Source organism: Scardinius erythrophthalmus, assembly GCF_964197995.2.
Source record: "Scardinius erythrophthalmus genome assembly, chromosome: 18".
NCBI lineage: Eukaryota > Metazoa > Chordata > Actinopteri > Cypriniformes > Leuciscidae > Scardinius > Scardinius erythrophthalmus.
In genome coordinates this window covers 13522353-13541929 of record NC_138238.1, presented here as the reverse complement: position 1 = coordinate 13541929, position 19577 = coordinate 13522353, and the positions used below count along the sequence as shown (strand labels likewise).

Sequence of the window (19577 nt, the reverse complement as noted above, 5' to 3'; positions counted from 1 at the left end):
TGTATGGAGAGGAAGCTGGTCATAAGTCTGTGTAAAATATTTAATTTGATGCATTATGCATATGCCATATGCAAAAATATAGAATTATTTCAGGTTTGTGTAATATTCTGAGTTGGCATTTTACTGTTTTTATTCATTTTGAGGAATACTGAATCTGTTTTGTGGCAGTGAGTAAATGCCTGCTCATATTTAGTCTAGAACTACAACAAAAATCATGTTTACACAGCGCACACAACGCCTGCACCTCACTCCTGATTTCTCTTAACGTGGGGACAGGAGAGGTGTCAGTCAATACTTGGGAGAACAACTTGCGTTACTTATTTGAAAAAGTAACTCAGATATTTTGGTGTAAATTTAAAAGTAATGTGTTATTTTACTAGTTACTTGAAAAGTAATCTGATTACAAGTACTCACGCTACTTGTAATGCGTTACCCCCAACACTGGTTATTAAAGTAAAAGGGAACCAAATAGGCCTACTAAAAAATTTATCTTATATTTAGGATTTATTTTCTTTTTTTATTGCTAAAGAAAATTTTAAATAAAATATAATTGCTTGAAAAAAGGCAAACGATGTCAGACTTTTGGACCCCACTAGTGTATTTAAAAAAAGCAGCTTTGGATATTCTGCTAAACCCCTTTATGTTACAATAAGTGGAATGGCAACAGATGGCATTTTTGAGTCATTATTACAATAATACTGCAGTGTCTGCATACACAGAAAAAAACAGTAATACATACAGTTTACCACACACCACAGTGAAAGGAGAGCCGATGAGTGAGACTGCCATTCGTCGTTTGTTTACCTGTAACGTTAGCCTTTTTCTGTGCATGTCTTCACTTTCACTCTCTCAGGAGTTTCAACCTCCTTTTATCCACTTTCTAGTTTAATTGGAGTGGTTAAATATGTAAGCAACGTTGTCTGTCGCCTTGAAAACATATTGCACTAGTCTAGTGAATTAGTATGGTTTGGGTACCTACTACACTTTTACATGTAGCTGCTATGAAGAATATTACAGCAAGCATAATTCCTGTTCAACTGGCTACGAGTGTCTGCCTCAGTTTCCCGCAGTTCCTTGAATCTGATCAAAAAAACTGTACGCACGTCATAGTTGCTCTGATTGGCGAGGGACATTTTCGTCGTCTCTGATTGGCTGCATTCACAGAAGCAAACCGGTGTTGTATGAGCTGTACCATTTTTTCTTAAAAGGGGTGGATGTGGAACTTTATTATGGATAGTGAGAATATATATATGGTCTTTTGCTTAAAAATGACACTTTACAACAAAACTATTTTTATTGTTGATTAAAAAGTATGATATCGGGAGCACTGTATTGTGTTTAACATAAATATCCCTCACTTCCACTTTGTAACACCCACCGTTCAGGATTCGAGGTCTCGCCCAAAAATGGCTGTGGAGAAACAGTTATGAAGATGTGTCGATCTACTCACCTAATTAATGTGGCGCATGCCCCAAATTAACCAAGAGTCCTCTGATCGAGCCGGAGGACATTCCTGGAAGGTGAGGCACAAGATGTTCCGTTATTTCCGTTATTTCGTGCAGAAAAGAGGAGCCCAATGGGCTCACTGTGCAGTCTTGTTACGACTTTATTTTCAGCCAATAGGAATCACAGTGCGATCACAGGCCAGGGCCTTCAAAGAAGTGTTTATGCTGAATAAAACACAACACTGAACATAATACTGCATAGAAACAAGTCTTTAGCACAGAAACGGCAATAAAACGTTCCTAAAAGCATTGCAAAGTTCATATTCACACGGAGGTATTCATATTTCTGTGCACAGTGAATACAGTTCGCATGTCATACCGGTTTTAAAAGTGACATATCGTATTAATAGAATAGTAATTGCTTCGCTACATCCATATATAAGTTAAATTAATAAGTTGTTTGTTTGTGTACCGTGTGATTGCAGGGACATTGTGTATCTATTTGATTCCATTGCGATATGTTTTCTTTGTTGATTAATTATCTCGTGACATAAAGTTGTATAAATTACTTTTAATCTTTTAAGTGTGTACATTAGACTCAACTTTCCCAGAATATCAATTTCTGCGCAGACTTTGTGATAGTTCGCACATTCATGGCTGTCAACAGGTGCTATCACTGTTGACATGTACCTGTATTGTTATAGTACTGTTTTCCTTGTAAGCATGTTAGTGATAATGGTTTGGAAGAAGTAGAAATGGTAATAGCAGGGATTGGAAAATGTTAGACATTTCTTACAATAGCTTGTTCTCTATAAACTTTGTTGTGGATGAAGTATAATGGCAACATTTGTGTGCTGATGATGTAACTGCATGTTATTGTGATTGTTTGCATTATGTGGTACACCCACTTTTTGCATAGTTTTTAGAAGATACAGGTTTTAATATTTGCTTTGGGTGTGTATATTACTTACCTAATGCATTATGAGACTGGGGAATGTAATATCTTGTCGTGTAAGTGTCTGATCTCAGCTAGCAGTTTGTAAATATCATAGGCCAGTCTGTTATATGAGGTGCTATAATCCTGTTTATCCATATTGTGGTTATTTACATTGCTTACCCTGAAATTAATTTGAAAGTAAGGCCTGTTTCCACTGCATGCTCAAGGTAATGTGAAGCAACACCATCACTGCATCAGCTTTAACACCGACAGTATACTGTATGTAAGAAAGTGCTGTTTGTGCCTGTCACTGTATGTTAACTGCATTGACCCAGATGTTTTTTTGTTGTTGTTTTTTTTTTATAATATGTAAGCATTTTGCTCATTGTGAATATTATGTTGCTTCATAAGCCTATATTGCAGTGCTGCGTTGATATATAGCGTCAGTACATTTTGGAAGCATCTTTTTTTTTAAATTGTTTAGTGTGCTACAAGTCAAATATATAGGCTCAGAGTTGAAACACAACTCGCACACTTCTGATATACAGTATCACTGTGCCAAGTACAAAATTTGTAACCTATTGATATTGTTGCTGAAATTTTTGCTGCTTTCACATGGAGTGTGAAACAGGCCTTATTAATCTAGAAACAATAATGTAGGCTAGTTGGACAATAATAAGTTCATTCTAGACATAAGATTGGAAATTTGCCTCAGGTTTTACACTGGAATGTCCTCTTATTTATAATGGCAAGGTTTGCAAAGCAGTGTCAGGAAAATTGTCTTGAGAAATTTGTTAAATTCATAAACAGTAGCCGTTTTTGGTGTTGAGAATTGGCACTGGTGATGATGAATTGAAACAGCAAAAGCTTTACAGTAAGATTCCATCAGATGTTTTGGAAATCATATGTAACATAGCCTATATAATCAAGTCCATTTTCAAGTGATTATATTACTTGGCTTAAAGCTTACCTCACATGACTAAACCATTTGACACACTGTTCCCCGGTTTCACAGACGAGACTTAAGCTAGTCCCAGACTAAACTGCATTTTTGAGCTGTTTCAACTGAGAGAAACTAGCACTGGCAAATCTTAAAATATGTCAGTGCAATTGTTTTGTCTCAAGATGCACACCACTAATGTTTTATTTCATAGACACTTTTATAAAAGTTACTAAAATGTCCTAATTGAACTAAGGCCTAATCCTGGCTTAGTATAAGTCCTGTCTGTGAAACCGGGCCTGTTTTCGTGCAGTATTTAAACGTATAGAGTACAGTTGTTTACCGGGCCTGAGTTTTAACATTTGCACAAAGAGGCTTAGGCCTATCTGTTTCTATTTCTATTCTATTGTTGCTAAATTAGACATTTGTAACAGACCTTCAAAGAAAGTGTGTTAAGCATGTTTTCGAAAGACACATGATGTGGCCTAATTGACGGCAGGTAAATTTCACTCAATTCATCACAAAAAGTTGATGTATGGCTTAAGACTTGGAATATATGCCCGGTTTCACAGACAAGGCTTAGGCTAAGCCTCAGACTAAAATACATGTTTGAGCTGTCTTAACTGAAAGCAACTTGCACTTAAAATATGTCAGTGCCATTGTTTTGTCTCAAGATGCACACCGGTATGTTTTTAACTAAGACACGTTTATAAAAGCTATTTAAATGTCCTAATTTAACTAATGCCTAGTCCTGGCTTGATCTAAGCCCTGTCTGTGAAACCAGGCCATAGTGTGTTACTTTCATGGTGTTTTGCATCCTTTTTGGTGCCTGACACCCCACTACTCACATCAGCTACAGAGTTAAACGTTTAGAAAGGGTTAACGTAAAAACAGGAGTTGAGAAAAGCCTTTTTCAGCTCAAGTAACATTTTTTTCCTCATCAAAATATTTGACTTTAAACTTAAAACTTCTTGAGAGAAATTTAGAGGATCGCTGAGAATCTTCGGATGGTTATGGTGTAGCTATTGGCAGTCCAAATTCATTTCTGCGGTGTCACTGAACACATTCTTTCAGAGATTTGCAAAAGGTTATTAAATACGGCGCTGCATGGCCGTGTTGCACGGCAGGGAAGCGCACACACGCACTCCCCATTTGGAGGATGCTGAGGTTTATTTTGGCAGTTGTCATGACGTTGTGTGGTTTCACATGTGGTGAGAGAGAGGGGGGGAGGGAGACCCTTTTCATAGCAGAGATGCTTATTTAACATTTCCGGTCAATCAGAACCATGTCAACATCACTACACACACACACACACACACACACACACACACACACACACACACACACACACTCACACTCACACTCACACTCACACACACACTCTTATCCCATGCACACAAACCTATAGCTAGAAAAAGATTGCTATCTTAAACTCTCCTTCAACTTCTTGGTCTGTGACTTTGTAGTGATTACTCGCTGGAGACCATTCACCTATCTGCACGGTGCTCGAGAATAATGTGTGTGGTCAGAAATACATGGCTTTCCACAATTAGGGATCAAAACTGTGGAGGAAACTGCACTGTAATTACTGGGATTGTTCTGAGCAGATGCAGAACAAATGTCTTTGTTGTAACAGCGCAGAGCTTCACAGCAAGGTGTGACGTGGGGCCAAAGTAAACACATGAACATGGAGTTGTGCATATTTTATGAGCAATTCATCTCTTTGTTCAAGGGTACCAGGTTTGCTGTGATCAAGATTCAGAATTTCCACCATTATCTGATGCAGATTTCAAAGAGGTCATAATGGCAATGTGTGGCAAAATCTCATGCTTTCCTGTTTATTTTACAGGCTATGGAGTGCATACAAATCCACTTTTTCAGATACATACACAAACTTCACCCCTTTCTCTACACCTGAACAAGCTAAATGCACTCACTACTTTTATAGATAGATATTCTAAGTAGGGGTGTAAATCGGACAGTTAATCACGATACGATACGATATTGATTCTCTCAGCCAGCGATACGATATTTGCCGATACCTCAAAAAATTCTACGATAAGATTACGATTCGATTCGATTCAGGGCTATATCGATCGATTAATCGATATTTATGTGCCAAGTGTACACAACCAGTTACATTTATTAACTCACACTAATGCATGCAAAAATTTATAACATGAAAGTTTAATTAAACTCTTTGAAAATTGCACACCCTCTCCCAATTGGGACATTTACAAGTTGTTTGTTACAAGTTTAAAAAAAAACATGGTATATGAAAATGAACAAGAACGGAGTTATCTGTTTTTGCAAATGAATTCTATAACAGAAGAGTTCATTTGCAACAGATAACTCCGTTCTTGTTCATTTTCATATATCATGTTTTTTTTTTTATATTGTGCATTTGAATATCAATCAAACTGCAGCTGGGTTGTTTTGATTAAGTAATAATAACAAAAAAATACAGGTAACTTATAAAATTAAAGTTCATTGAAAGTATTATATATATATATATATATATATATATATATATATATATATATATATATATATATATATATATATATATATATATATATATATATATATATATATATATATATATATATATATATATATATATAAAATAAATTTTTTTTTGTGGCAAAACCAGATAACTCCACATTTCATGTTTCAGAGTTAAACAAAGCCAAGTAATTGCTATGATACATAATAAAACAATTGGTTAGTCTTTGTAACGTTAATCTTCTCAGCTGACATAGACGCCTGTCAAACTTTGTTGTTGTGATTAACGTTCACGCAATACAGAGAGCTTTTCCCTCACCACTAACGTGCTGTTTTAGCAAGATTTCGTGAAAAAGTTTCAGCTTTTATTTTCCTTTTACGCCCAAAGAAGATATCACGGGTTCATCAAGTTCGCTGAAATCCATCCTCGATCACTTTGAAAAGAGACAAGCAAGCAGCCTTGTCACCTGACCTGAATACTGCGCACTGATTCGCTAAAACAGACTTTTCGGGGCTTGTCGTTTCTGCTGTAAAACATGAACTCGCGATGCCTTGACAGTGGAAAATACCGGCTTTTGTGACAAAGGGTTCAGTCAATCTTGTCAGGCGTCTATTTCAGCGGAGAAAAGTTACGTGAGGATGTGGAGTGTGTCAAAATAAAGGTAAGTTACCGTATATAGATATTTTATGTGTGGTATCGATGCATCGATCCATATCGATGTATTGTTGCAGCCCTAATTCTAAGCACATGTCGCTATACTGTTCAAAAGTTAAGATAGTTTTATTTAGCAAGGATGCATTCAATTGATCAAAAGTGACAGACTTCTATATTGTTACAAAGGATTTCAAATGCTCTTGAACTTACTATTCTTCAAAGAATCCTGAATTCTTTTTTTTATAACAATTTCCACAAACACATTAAGCAGCACAACTGTTTTCAAGATTGATAATAATAAGAAATGTTTTTTGAGCACCAAATGCTCAAGGCTGAAGTTTACACTAAAATGTCTGTGCAGCAGAAGCTCACCTTAGTACTTCAAAAAATAAAAGTCAACACCTTGTACAAGAAAAATGCATAAAAGTGTGAATTATGAATGTGGTGGTTTTGGACTGAGGGCAGAGTGGTTGGTAATGGACTGGTGAATGTTTCATTTGCTGTTGTATTACATCTTGCAGCAGCATGTACGAAAGAAATTCTTTTGTTGTCAGGATGCTAATCAGGTCATTGATTTTAAGGAGCTTTTCACAGGAGATTTGGGGTCAGATCCGTTTGAATTCCATTTGTTTGGTTTGAACCACACCTGAGTCTGCTTGAACACCAGCTTTGAGTTTTTGTGTCACTGTAGCTTTCTATCTGCTTTGCACATCTGGTCAATTTCCCCAATTCTTCTTTTTAAAACTACTCCGGCTCTGTCGGGTTGCATGGAGATCATGAGCTTTTTCAAGCCCACTCATAAATTCTTAGTTGGCTTGAGATCTGGACTGTGGATTTGGCCACTGCAGGATATTAACATTGTTGTTTTTAAGCCATCCATGTGTAGCATTGGCTTTATGCTTTGGGTCATTGTCTTGCTGGAAAACAAATCTTCTTCCAAGTTGCAGGTGTCTTGCAGATTCCATCAGGTTCTCCTCCAGGATTTCCCCTGTGTTTTTGTTGCATTTATTTTAACCATCAAACTCTCGACTCCGGGGCCTGATGCAGAGAAGCATCCCCACAGCATGATGCTGCCGTCACCATGCTTCACAGTGGGGATGGTGTCTTTCCAATTCACTTTCATTTGCATGCTCCAGATCAGACATATATAGTCTACTATAAATTATAGTTTATTGCATTTCTTAATAGCTGCTGTCTTCGAGGGAATACTTCAGAGAGAAGGTTTCATTTTAGCATCTCTTATGGTGCATCTGTGGCAGAGAAATGTCATTGTGTGTGTGTGTGTGTGTGTGTGTGTGTGTGTGTGTGTGTGTGTGTGTGTGTGTGTGTGTGTGTGTGTGTGTGTGTGTGTGTGTGTGTGTGTGTGTGTGTGTGTGTGTGTGTGTGTGTGTGTGTGTGTGTGTGTGTGTGTGTGTGATTTTATGTATATATTATGGGAAATCCACAAAGGGACAAATACTTAAAGGGATAGTTCACCCATAAATGAAAATTCTGTCATCTTTTACTCAGCCTCAAGTTGTTCCAAACCTGTATGATTTTATTTTTTTCTGTACAAAAAAAAGACATTTTTAAGATTTTTTTCTGTAATCAAACAGTTGATGGGCCCCATTGAATATCTTGCATACTATGAAAGTCAATGGGGCCCATCAACTGTTTGGAAGACCAAAGATCTTCTTTTGTGTTCATCAGAAGAAAGAAATTCATACAGATCTGGAACAACATGAGGGTGAGTAAATGATGACAGAATTTTCATTTTTGGGTGAACTATCCCTTTAAGTGAGAGTCAGTCGCCCCCTAAACCTATTCCCTATGTTAATCCACTAATACAGTTCAAATGAAGCAGTAAATGAAAACGAGTGAGTGAATTCGGACAGCCGTACATGTGAGTGTACAGCGGTTATACTCTCATTATTGCGATGCAATGTGGGATAGAATGAGTGCACTCAATAACGTCCTCTATGGTTTCGGACACCACTACAAATGACTGATCCCCTCAAATAATGCCGGCGATTTCGGATTCAGCCTCAGATTTGGTCCAAGCAGTCAAGTTAGGAACTGTTTTTATTCTGATTTTAGGGATTGGATCAGCAATTAATGTCAGCATGGATATATATGGACATCACAGCTCTGATCCTACAGAGCAAGTGACATGCATGGAGCCAGACTTTTAATGTTAAAAAAGCAGAATTCCCACAAACCAAGAAAGTGCACTTTTCAGTCAGTCACAAGCCATATGTCTCCACTCTTTCAGAAGTGAATGAATTGTTACATATGGAACTTGATCAGATAAATCAATCCCTTTTGTTGATTACACACATCTGGGCCCACCTTCCCAGCTAGTGTACAAGTATCTTGCACAATGATGTTTTCCAGAGATGACTGTAATTTAACATGCAGGTAAACAGCCAAGATTTTGTTGGGAAAAAGTCAAAATGTCTTTTTAAGGCTCATTTGAGAATCCTTGTTGCTCAACCCTTATAGGAAATTGGCTGTGTAGCTCTAATACTAAATAAAAGACACAATTATTTGTTTTATATTACACAATTGTTACAACATTGTGACCTCCTTCCAGTGGAAATCAGCCCTAGCCGTTTAGGATGACAAGCATTTGCCAGAAAGGAAGTGCTGTTTAGTTTATAGGTGCTTTCAGTGTTACTCAAGTGAATGAAAGGAAACAGTGAAACACCATAATGACAGATCCCTCTGGTATTCTTTGTCCATGTCAGGATCTATTCTACATGATTTAAATCTGTAATTAATTTGATGTGGCATGTCCTTGTTTTTCAAACACTCCAGAATTGCGTAGACACGCACAGCTCTATTTCTAACATTTCTCTTGTTTGTACTATTCAACGTGATGTTTTTCTTTTGTAGTCATCGTCTGTCCCCATCTCTCCTTCCCACTCATTCCTTCCCCATGTCCACCTGAGGAGGTGACTGTAGAGTGACTCACTTGTTCCGAGTGTGGTTTTGTGGTGGAGCGAGTACCGTCTCAAACCTTCTCTGACTTCAGAAGACTTGAGCCCAAACCACATAAACTGTTACTGCCACTAACCCACGCGAACCCATACACAGTACACACATGCCGGCCATGGGGTTTTGAAACTTGAGGATGGAAGAAGAGATTAAAGAGAGGAAATGGCTATGTTTTTCGGATCCCTAAGTGGTATTTAATCTGAGAACTTGCCTTTTATAATCCTCTTTCAAATGTGAGAATTGTGGTTAAGAACTACTTTCTTACAGAATAATATCATAATTAAGAAACTCAGTTTTGAAATAAATTGTTAGCCTGCTTCTAGATGTTACTTATAATTTCTTAAGATGCACAAAATATCTTTACTATATCAGTTATTGGGACGAATTTGAGATGTTTTTATTTATTAAAACGGTCGATAACAGTTCTCAAATTATTATTTTTTCATATTGTACTTTTATAATGTTGTGATGCTTAAATTCACTTTTAGTTCTTAAAATAATTGTTAGTTTTTAGGGTTTTATTTTTAAACTATTTACAGAAATATATATATATATATATATATATATATATATATATATATATATATATATATATATATATATATTAATATCACTTGCAGCATTTAAAATGACAATGAATTAAACAATTTAATTTGTTACTTATTTGCAGAAAATAATACTTAATTTTATTATCTGCAATATAACGTTTCTCTGCCATAACATGAAAAATGTTTTAATAAAAATTGTTATAATAAATTATTTTAGAAACATTTTATTATTTTATCATCAAATCAACTTATAAATGACTTTCTTACAGTCTATCCACATTTAAAGGCACACTATGTAAGATTTTTAGATCATCTTTATTAAATTCATAAAAGACAAAAGAATGACAGAAATACTGGATTCTAAACCTCAAAGAAATTCCACAATCAAGACCTCGAAGCAGAAATGAGTGAGAAAAACCCAGAAACACCTCATATACACCTCACAGTATAAGGGTCTTTCCTTGCCATCAATGCTTGGATAACACGCCTACGTTTCCTTCCATTAATAATAATAATAATGTCTAGTGCGGTATGTACGTGGCTGTGTTATATATAAACCTACCAACGTCCATTGCCATGATTTTTGGAATGACTTATCGCGAGAGGAAAAAAATGACGTTTTAGTCGCATAACATCGGTTAATGGAAACGCGTCATTTTGCAATAGTTTTTTATCGATATTTAGAAAAAAATCGCAAAAGTTTTGCGCAAATCTGTAATGGAAACTCGTCTAATGACATCATACGCGCGTTACTCTCGATTTTTTAGCAAACCATGGAAACACCAAAGACGCTGTAATATATTATGTGTTTTATTAGACAGGTTAGCAGCTGTTTGGATGCATTCATCGACAGAAAACTAATCATTGTTATTTAGCTCAACACAGTTAGTCTTTTTGTTTAAATCTTGTTTTTTTATTTACCGTGAGTACCATATTTTCCATGCCAAATATGCGGCATAGTAAAAGCTCCACTGCTTTCGAGTTGTGTGTCGGGCTTGTCTCTCATTAGCAATCACTGCAGCGGCCTCGTTACGTTAAGAAATCTTTAATACATAACTAGTCATCCATGAATATGATTTCTGCCTGAGTCCCGTCGTATTCTCCACCGGCTGTAGAGATGAAGACAACGACTCCCATGATTCCGCGAAATCAAGGCGTCATCAAGCTACGCCTCCGTTGTGAATAAACTACCTCTAGTGGCGAAAAATTACATAGTTTATGCAAAGACAGTTTTTTAACATTGAAAAAAAATTACACTTTTAAGAATCATTTAAACAATGATTGTAGCTCATGCCTGCGTTTTTCTTATTAAATAGTTATAAGCTCACCTTGGCAGTTAATTGTATAGTTCCCCAAACTTTCTACACCTAACTTCTGCTGTTCCTTCATCCACCTCTCAGTCCACTAATGGTTTAATGGGTATGAAATGCTTTCCCTCTCCCCAATTACGGATCTCTTTGACTCGTGCTCCTCCCTTTCCACATTAAATTGAATGAAAGTTATCATTGTGTGTGTGGGGGAGGTTTTTGCAATGGCCTATAGGACAAGGGTGTGGCCTGAAGAGAGACAGTGGATGGTGTTTTTTTGTAATATGAAGATTGTCTTGACATAAATGCATGTTATGGCCTCAGAACCCAGTGGGGGAATGTGTGTGCATGTATGTCAAGGAGAAAGACAATATGGGCTATAGAGTTCCAGAGTGCATGACGAGCATGTGATGAAAGTTTTACGTATTTCCCTAGTGCGTTTGTTTATTAAATATCGTGGCTAATTTTATCATGCTTTTTGCTACCTATAAAAGTGTAGTAATCTTAGCTCAGTTTATCACATTATCATATCGCATTCTGCAGATTTTTCCCCGACACATAAAAGCAAAAAAGGTTGCAGATTCCTTTGCTTGCTTATTTATTCATTTTTTACTTATAAATGTCATTAAAATATGTAATTCATTAGCTTCTATTTTTATTTGTTTTATTTAGATATTTATTATATTCATTTTTAGAATACAATCAGCAGCCATGATCTGAACAATGCTATATAGACAACGTCTATTTCTTAGGCTGGGATTTACTCATCTTGATAGTTTATATAGGCGCATTATTTTACCCAACGTTGCTTGAAACCACACATACTGAAACACTGCTGAACTGTCCTTTTGATTCAGAAATGTTTTATTATCTAAACATTAGAGCCTTTCATACCAAAAAGACAATGTAGGTGTAAGGTTATGTTGTGACAGCCCATGCAGAATAAATGCATGAATGACAGTTGTGCTGTCTGTGCTCTATGGGCTAATTGTCTCTTAAGATGAGGTTTCTGAGCTTGAGGGAGAAGTCTGTTACAGACCAAACAATATGGAGGCCGATTTTGTTTATTTTTGTTCGGTTTGTAGATAGACCTGTCTCTTGCTCTCCAGTGAAATACAGTTTACAGTGCTGAATTCAGCATGTCTGAGGAATTGTTGCAGTATGCGGTACCTGAAGTGCTGACTAGAACTACTTTCTAATCGGAGCGATTTGCCAAGCTGGGGGTCTGTAGCACATTAAGAGCACTTATTTAATTGCATTTCATTTGTACTTTGGCCTTTCTCTTATATATAAATATTTTACTATTAAAGTTATACTGAAAGCATCTAAATTAAGCTAGATAAAGCAATTCTGTCTTCTATAAGCCTTTCTATGACAGTGAACCAGTATACTGTTCATAATGTCCATAATGGCGCATGTAATGTAAAGCAAACTAATGCAGTTAAAACCTATGATATTGACTACAGCCAGATCTTGTTTATAGGGTTTTAGGCAGCATGTGAACGGATCTAAAATTGATCATCCATGAGACCGTAAAGGCATTCTGTGCAAAACTCGGATGAATGAATGTAGAATTCTTCCAGCACCAAACACATCTTTCCTATTTCTTATGAAGTTCAGTCTGCACAGGCTGTTTAGAGGCAACCTGGCTGTTGTAATGAGGACATTTATGTCGCTCTGCATCAGGCGCATGCATGAATAAGCGACAGGCTGCTTTTCTGTCTGAATGCTCTCTGCCAGCTACATTATTAAAATGTGTTTGTGTGGGTCTTTTTTAACTTTTCTGTTGCAGCCTGTTCTTGATTGTTCATCATGTCAGGGTGCTATTGGAAACGCTGTACGGTTGTAAGCTTTTAAGCTGTTTTCAGTGAAGCCTGGCTTGTTCGTCAGTTGTGTGTAAAGTCATTGATTCCAGACCTGGCATAGTCGACTGTGGGACTTGGACCTTATCGCCATCCCGCAAAAACGCGAAACAACAAACTTATGTTCGTTATGTAAGTTATGGTTTTCAAATTGTGGCTAACTTTAATTCAACAAGGGATCATTAAAGGGTTAGTTCACCCAAAAATGAAAATTCTGTTAGTAATTACTCACCCTCATGTTGTTCCAACCCCGTAAGACTAGTTCATCTTCGGAACACAAATTAAGATATTTTTGATGAAATCTGAGAGCTGGATCACTCCTCCACAGGCTTATGGACACTATAACTTGCTGGCCCAGAAAATGTATTAAAGACATTGTTAATATAGTCCAAGTGACTCCAGTGGCTCAATCTTAAGTTTATAAAGCGACGAGAATACTTTTTGTGCGCAAAAACGAACAAAAATAACGACTTTATTCCACTTTTCATTTCCTTCTCTCTGGGCCGCGAGTCTTTTTACGTAGTGTTTAAGCGTAGCGCGTCTGTGTTTCACGTCACCACGTAGGCTCACTATTGGGCGTCTCTGGTCATGTGTGATACGTGGTGACGTGCAACATAGACGCGCTACGCTTAAACACTACGTAAAAAAAACTCGAGGTCCAGAGAGAAGGAAATGAAAAGTGGAATAAAGTCGTTATTTTTGTTTGTTTTTGCGCACAAAAAGTATTCTCGTCGCTTTATAAACTTAAGATTGAGCCACTGGAGTCACTTGGACTATATTAACAATGTCTTTAATACATTTTCTGGGCCAGCAAGTTAAGGTGTCCATAAGCCTGTGGAGGAGTGATCCAGCACTCAGATTTCATCAAAAATATCTTAATTTGTGTTCCGAAGATGAACGAAGGTCTTACGGGGTTGGAACAACATGAGGGTGAGTAATTACTGACAGAATTTTCATTTTTGGGTGAACTAACCCTTTAAATTGATTAAAAGTGATCTTGTTTGTGCACTCCTAAAAAATAGGCCTAGGTGCTAGAATTTTTTTTATAGTGAGTTTTTTTTTAAACAGACAGCCAATTAGAAAATGAATAGTGCTTTATTTTATAAAAATTCTTGAACTTACAGTCACAAGAAACTTTCACACATTATTTATTTTCAGCATGTGATAGAAAACTGATAATGTACAAAGGTGACAACAAATGTATTTGTGACAAAGAATGTTGAAAGAAATGATTTTTTTTTAAAACTACATGGTGACATTTTCAGAGATGGACAAGCTGTTAACAGGTCACATGCCTGACACAAGCTGTGTTTGTCCAATCAATGTTATTGACCTCATGAATATGCAAAGAAGACAGTTAACCCAGGGTTTACAAATGTACATCCCAAAACCTAACTAACCACGAATTGCGTTACAAGGGTTTGTGCACTCCTAAAAAATAGGCCTTGAGTTAACATTTCTCAAAAATGCCAACTTGAATTTTATTGTTGTGACTGGATGGATGGTACTTGGATGTTCTGATCTGATTGAAGATTGTTTGTGGGCTGTAAAGTTTGGGCACCACTCAACTTGTGGATTTTCAGAAGTTTCTCTCCAATCTTACTCTGTTAAACACAAGAAATAATCGCACGTACTTGACCCAGGCAGACACCGGCGTGTGGTGGTCTGTAGGGTTAATGCTGGCCGGCTGTGGTGGAGTATTCTCAGGGTTTTAGGGGAGAGATGCCTTGGTTCGGCGTGTACCTGTCACTACTAAATGATTGCTCATTTCCTGCCGCGGGAGGAGGGGTGGGGGAGTGCAGTAATAGCACACAGCTGCCCGAGCTGGACGCTACCTTTCCTCTCCTCTCCTCCGCTGTCTTGTTCTCTCATATCTTCCTTTCCTCCTGTCATGTTTGTGTTGTTTATAATGTAAGATTCACTCTGGAATGTCAAAGGTGGACACACACCCATGGTGCCTCAGTGGGCATGTTCTCCACCTAGCGTCTCTGGCTTTATTTGCGTGTCTGTGTGGGTTTGTGTTTGTGCGTACACACATGCTTCTGTCAAAGTGTGTGTATGTTAGGGGGAGGAGTGGATTAAGGAGGGGTCAGTAACAAATTCCATCCCGATTCCAAACTAGGTCACATGACCCAGAATGGAAGTTTAGCAATGACCAGCTGTAGTCCACATTACGTAGCAGGAGAAGCCGCAAAGTCAGTTAACTGTAGACAGGAAAGATGCGGCTAGCTAAGCAAATGATGAATTAATCGAAGTCATCTGGGTTGTTCAGTAGTCAGTTGTAGAACTTAATACTGCAATTGATATGGAGGATAGTCAATGATGTAGATTATAATGGCATGATAGGCATTTTAGAGAGGTTCAGGCCAGTTGACAGAACTTTTACTTGCACAGTTGGATCAATGGCACATTTATTCCATCAGTCTTTGTTGGTTTCATATTGTTTTTTTTTTGTTTTTTTTTCAGATAGGTACGATACATTTTTATTATTTTTTACATTTAAGTGATGTGGTGACCAATATTCAGAACAGATTTTTTTTTAAAACTCTTTAAAAAAAAAAAAAATTTTTTTTTTGAGTCAATGATTATGGTCTTCCATGGGCATCAGATGATTGTTCTGTTTTGGATATCGGTTCATGTCATGTGTTTATGAATTTATTCATGTCAGATGTCGTTTTAAAATATGTTTTAATGTTTAATAATACAAAAAATACTTCTGACATATATATTTTTTTTAGTGCCTAAAGAATACCAGATTTTATTTTTTGCCTTAGGTTCAGTGAAAATGTCAAATATTGGCCTGACCTGGCAAGCAGAATATATATCATCCTTATTGTTGAGCCCTGAATGCTCATATGAGCACTAGCTTAAAAAAAAAAAAGATATTGTATCCACAGCTTGACTCATATCACTGGAAAATGATAAAACATAAATCTTCAGAATATCTTGGACGTAGAAAAGAGTGCATGTCAGAATTTCCATGGGCCACTGAAATGCACATATTGAAGGTGCTGTATGTAATTTTTTGTCTGTACTAAAGCATAAAAATACCATAATATGTTGGCAGATATTTAGGAATCATGCTAAGTTCACATACTCGTTTCTCTGAAAAACAATGCTACAGCCAGTTATTCTACTTTGAAATATTTGCGGAAAACATGGAAGCCAGCAAACGAACTGGGTCAGAGAGGAACCACAATCCTCTTGAACAGCAAAGGCGGTGATAGCAAGCCATCACAGTTGTTTTGTTTCAAGCTGCCCATTGCAAAATATTATAGGCTACTCATATTTGATACTTTGAGTGACACAAAACAGCACGAATCATCTCTTATCACAGCCGCTTTATTTCTCAGTCAGTCGGGACATCGTGAAAAGAGTGCCAAAGTCACGCTACATATAATACCCAATGTACTCTCAGTAAGCCCTACTCATGATGTGTTTGTTATACATATTTAAAGTCATCTGAATTTTATTTCAATAAATTATGTCACCCCAAGGATATGCTTGAATCGGTTTCCCATACACAGAACAGCGTAAAGCAGGGCAGACTGTTATTTCATTTCGCTCGAGCTGACTGATAAATAATAAACATTTTTTATATGCTGTCCATCGAGCATGTCTGCTGTTTTATCACCTGGTCAGATTGCCAAAGTAACCTCTTCTCTTTTCTTCTCTCATTCCTTCAGTCACTTAATCTCGCTCTCTGTCCTCCTACACACGTTGTTTCCTCTTTGGATATTTCATGGGGATTTCTCCAGAGAAAATTATTCTCTTCTACATGCCAATTTTGGATTCTCAATGTTATTTTGAGGAAGAATGTTATCTTTGTGATTAAGTCATGAAGCTCTGTAATTCTAGATGGGTTTCAGGATTTGTATGAGTGGGACATGTGGGAGACTGCATTTAAAGGGATTGTTCAGTCAAAAATGAAAATTTTGCCATTGTGTATCACCCTTATGTTGTTGCAAATCTGTTTGCTGTTCTACATGGAAAACAAAAGGTTAATTTTTAAACAATCTTCACACAGCTGTGTAGTGTTAGTGTGTGCTGGATTGTGATCATTGCCTAACTGCTTTATGAAGCCGAGCCGTTTCCTGAGCTGTCATAGGTAATGTTTGTCACGTTCAATATCATGCAGAAATGTCCCCTGGCCGTAGAGTTAAAGAAAAGAAATGCTCTGGGCAGTGCAGACATGAATTGATTTGAAATAATTATAAAAATCGATAAGAACACACTGCAACGCTTAACTTGTCTTCTTATCTCCCCTGTGACCGTTCTCTTTCACTAGTTCTCTGCCTCTAAATAACTCTCTGGAACAGCGCTGCACTCCTTTGACTGTTATATCATTGAAGTGCAAGTTGCTGGTAATATGGTTTGATTACTGATGGACTGGACCACATGGCATCTGTGCCCGCAGAGATCTGCAGAATTTGAGTGCTTGTCAGTCACAAAGTTAAGCTGTTATATGCTGGCTAATTTGATTGTGCATTTAGTACGTTCAGCTTTATTTAACACATTTTTCAATGTTGAAATCCAGATTTTCACCCGAAATCAGCACAAAAAAAAAATCTTCATTTTCTTAGATTGGAATAAATCGCTATGCTTTTAAATTGAGTAAACATTAACTGGTTTAGTGTCATGTACGGTGTGGAAAATGAAATGGTCACAGTGGAGTCTTTTGCCTCAGCCTGTTTCCATGTTTTTCATCAAATCAGCATTTATTCCTTCCCGGCTTCTGCCGTACCTATGCTGACAGGCCTCCAACCCTGCATTAGTGTGGAAATAAGTCAAATCCTTAATGCCTTGTTTTTCTTGCGTTTTTTCCCCCCTTCTCTCTCACCCTCTTAAGACAGGAAAGGGTTACTTTCCATGTTTCCTGTCCAATTCCCCCAGCTCCAGCTCCTTTCGGATCACTTTCTTCATACTAAACATTCCCAGGCTCCCATAACCTCCTGGCTTCCTTACACTGGCCAAGAGAGATCCCAGGTGAGCGTGTGGGCGAACCTCCTGTTTTTAAGGATAGAAATCTCTTGCGTTTTGCCTCCTGACAGCGGTGGTGGTGAAACGTGGTTTCTTTTTTAGCTTTCCTTGATCGCAGGCATGGGAAAACGGTTATTTGAGAAATCTATACCAGTCATTTGGCACAGAGTAAGGCCAAGCTGATTGGTGAAACTGAAGTTTTAGTGCTCAAGTGAGCAATGTTAAGTCTTCTCAAATACCTCACGCAATAACTCAGAGCCAGGCTATCATGAGGCAATTCTCGTGAATTTCATCTTCGAAATGTTCCAGAATTTGAAGGCCTGTCATTGGATTTTTGGAGCTGTCACTCCAGGTACCATGACAATAGATGAAAGGCTCTGATACAGCAGAGGTGGCCTGTGATCAATTTTAGTGATAAAGACGGTTTAGCTCAACATGACACTCTATACATGCTGTTAAGGGTTTCGCTTTGAATGTTCAGATGAGTCTAGGGGAAACCTCTTACAGAAATAAAAAAAACTGCTAGGTAGTTCATAATCCCTCTCTATTTCCCACCAGTAAAATCCTTGTAGGGTCAGAAAATTATCACCCTTGTAGGGTCAGTCTTATCAGTAGGTTTTGACTGCACACTTCCAATAAAATACACTTAGTATGGTCAGGCAACTGGTTTGTGTTTTATAATCCTGTTTTTCATCCCTCCTCTTTGTGCTGTTCGCTATCTTTTCCCACAGATTCTCTTCCAACTCTCTCTCTCAGAGCACCTGACAGATGGATTGAGAGAGAGGGAGAGAGGTTTGGATGTGCGATCACCCCCGCTTTGCCCAAAAAAAACACTAGTCTTTGTAAATAGAATCCCGGGACAGAACGGAACAAACAGAGCGATGTTGTTTGGGCTTGACCCAGTGATAGACCTGCTGAGATGGTCTAAATATAGTCCCGTGGTGTACTGACTAATTGCCCCATGAGCAGTAATCATTCCCAGTCTCTGAAACCTCTTAAACAGCAAAGAGAGTCAAGTCACTGCTGCCCCCCTGCTGTGCCGGAGCCAAATACCAGAACGAGCAGAACTGACTGAGCAGATCCTTACAGAGATGAACCCAGCGCTTCTCTGTTTTTAGGTGCCTGTCTGCACAGGTGGGGTTAATTTGAACAGGATATGAAAGATTGTGTTTTTTTTATGTTTCATTGCATTTTAACTTTAGCTAATAGAGTGATGCAGGGATAACGTCAAATCCCGGAAGACTAATTCGCCGCTGGTTCCCTTTAGATTTTCCTATGGGGTTTTACAATGGGTTTTTTTCTCCCTTTTTTTTCAATTTATGAGTAAAATAAGGTCTGTGGTAAATATAACTTGACAGTACTTGAACGTTTTGCTCTACAACATGAACCATACACCCATATGGAAAACACAAATTTTGAAGC

At 37.6% G+C, this 19577-nt stretch overlaps 1 protein-coding gene across 2 annotated transcripts in view; it reads left to right on the top strand.

Moving 5' to 3' along the window:
• Positions 1-1398: 1398 nt before the first annotated feature.
• The window catches only part of znf438 (zinc finger protein 438), a 47390-nt gene continuing 29211 nt past the window's right edge, over positions 1399-19577 (top strand). The window contains exon 1 of one of the 2 annotated variants that reach the window (XM_081393140.1): positions 1399-1520. The gene's annotated coding sequence lies outside the window, so the exon portion shown is untranslated. The remainder of the gene's footprint in view (positions 1521-19577) is intronic. The other variant, XM_081393141.1, reaches the window with a different exon arrangement.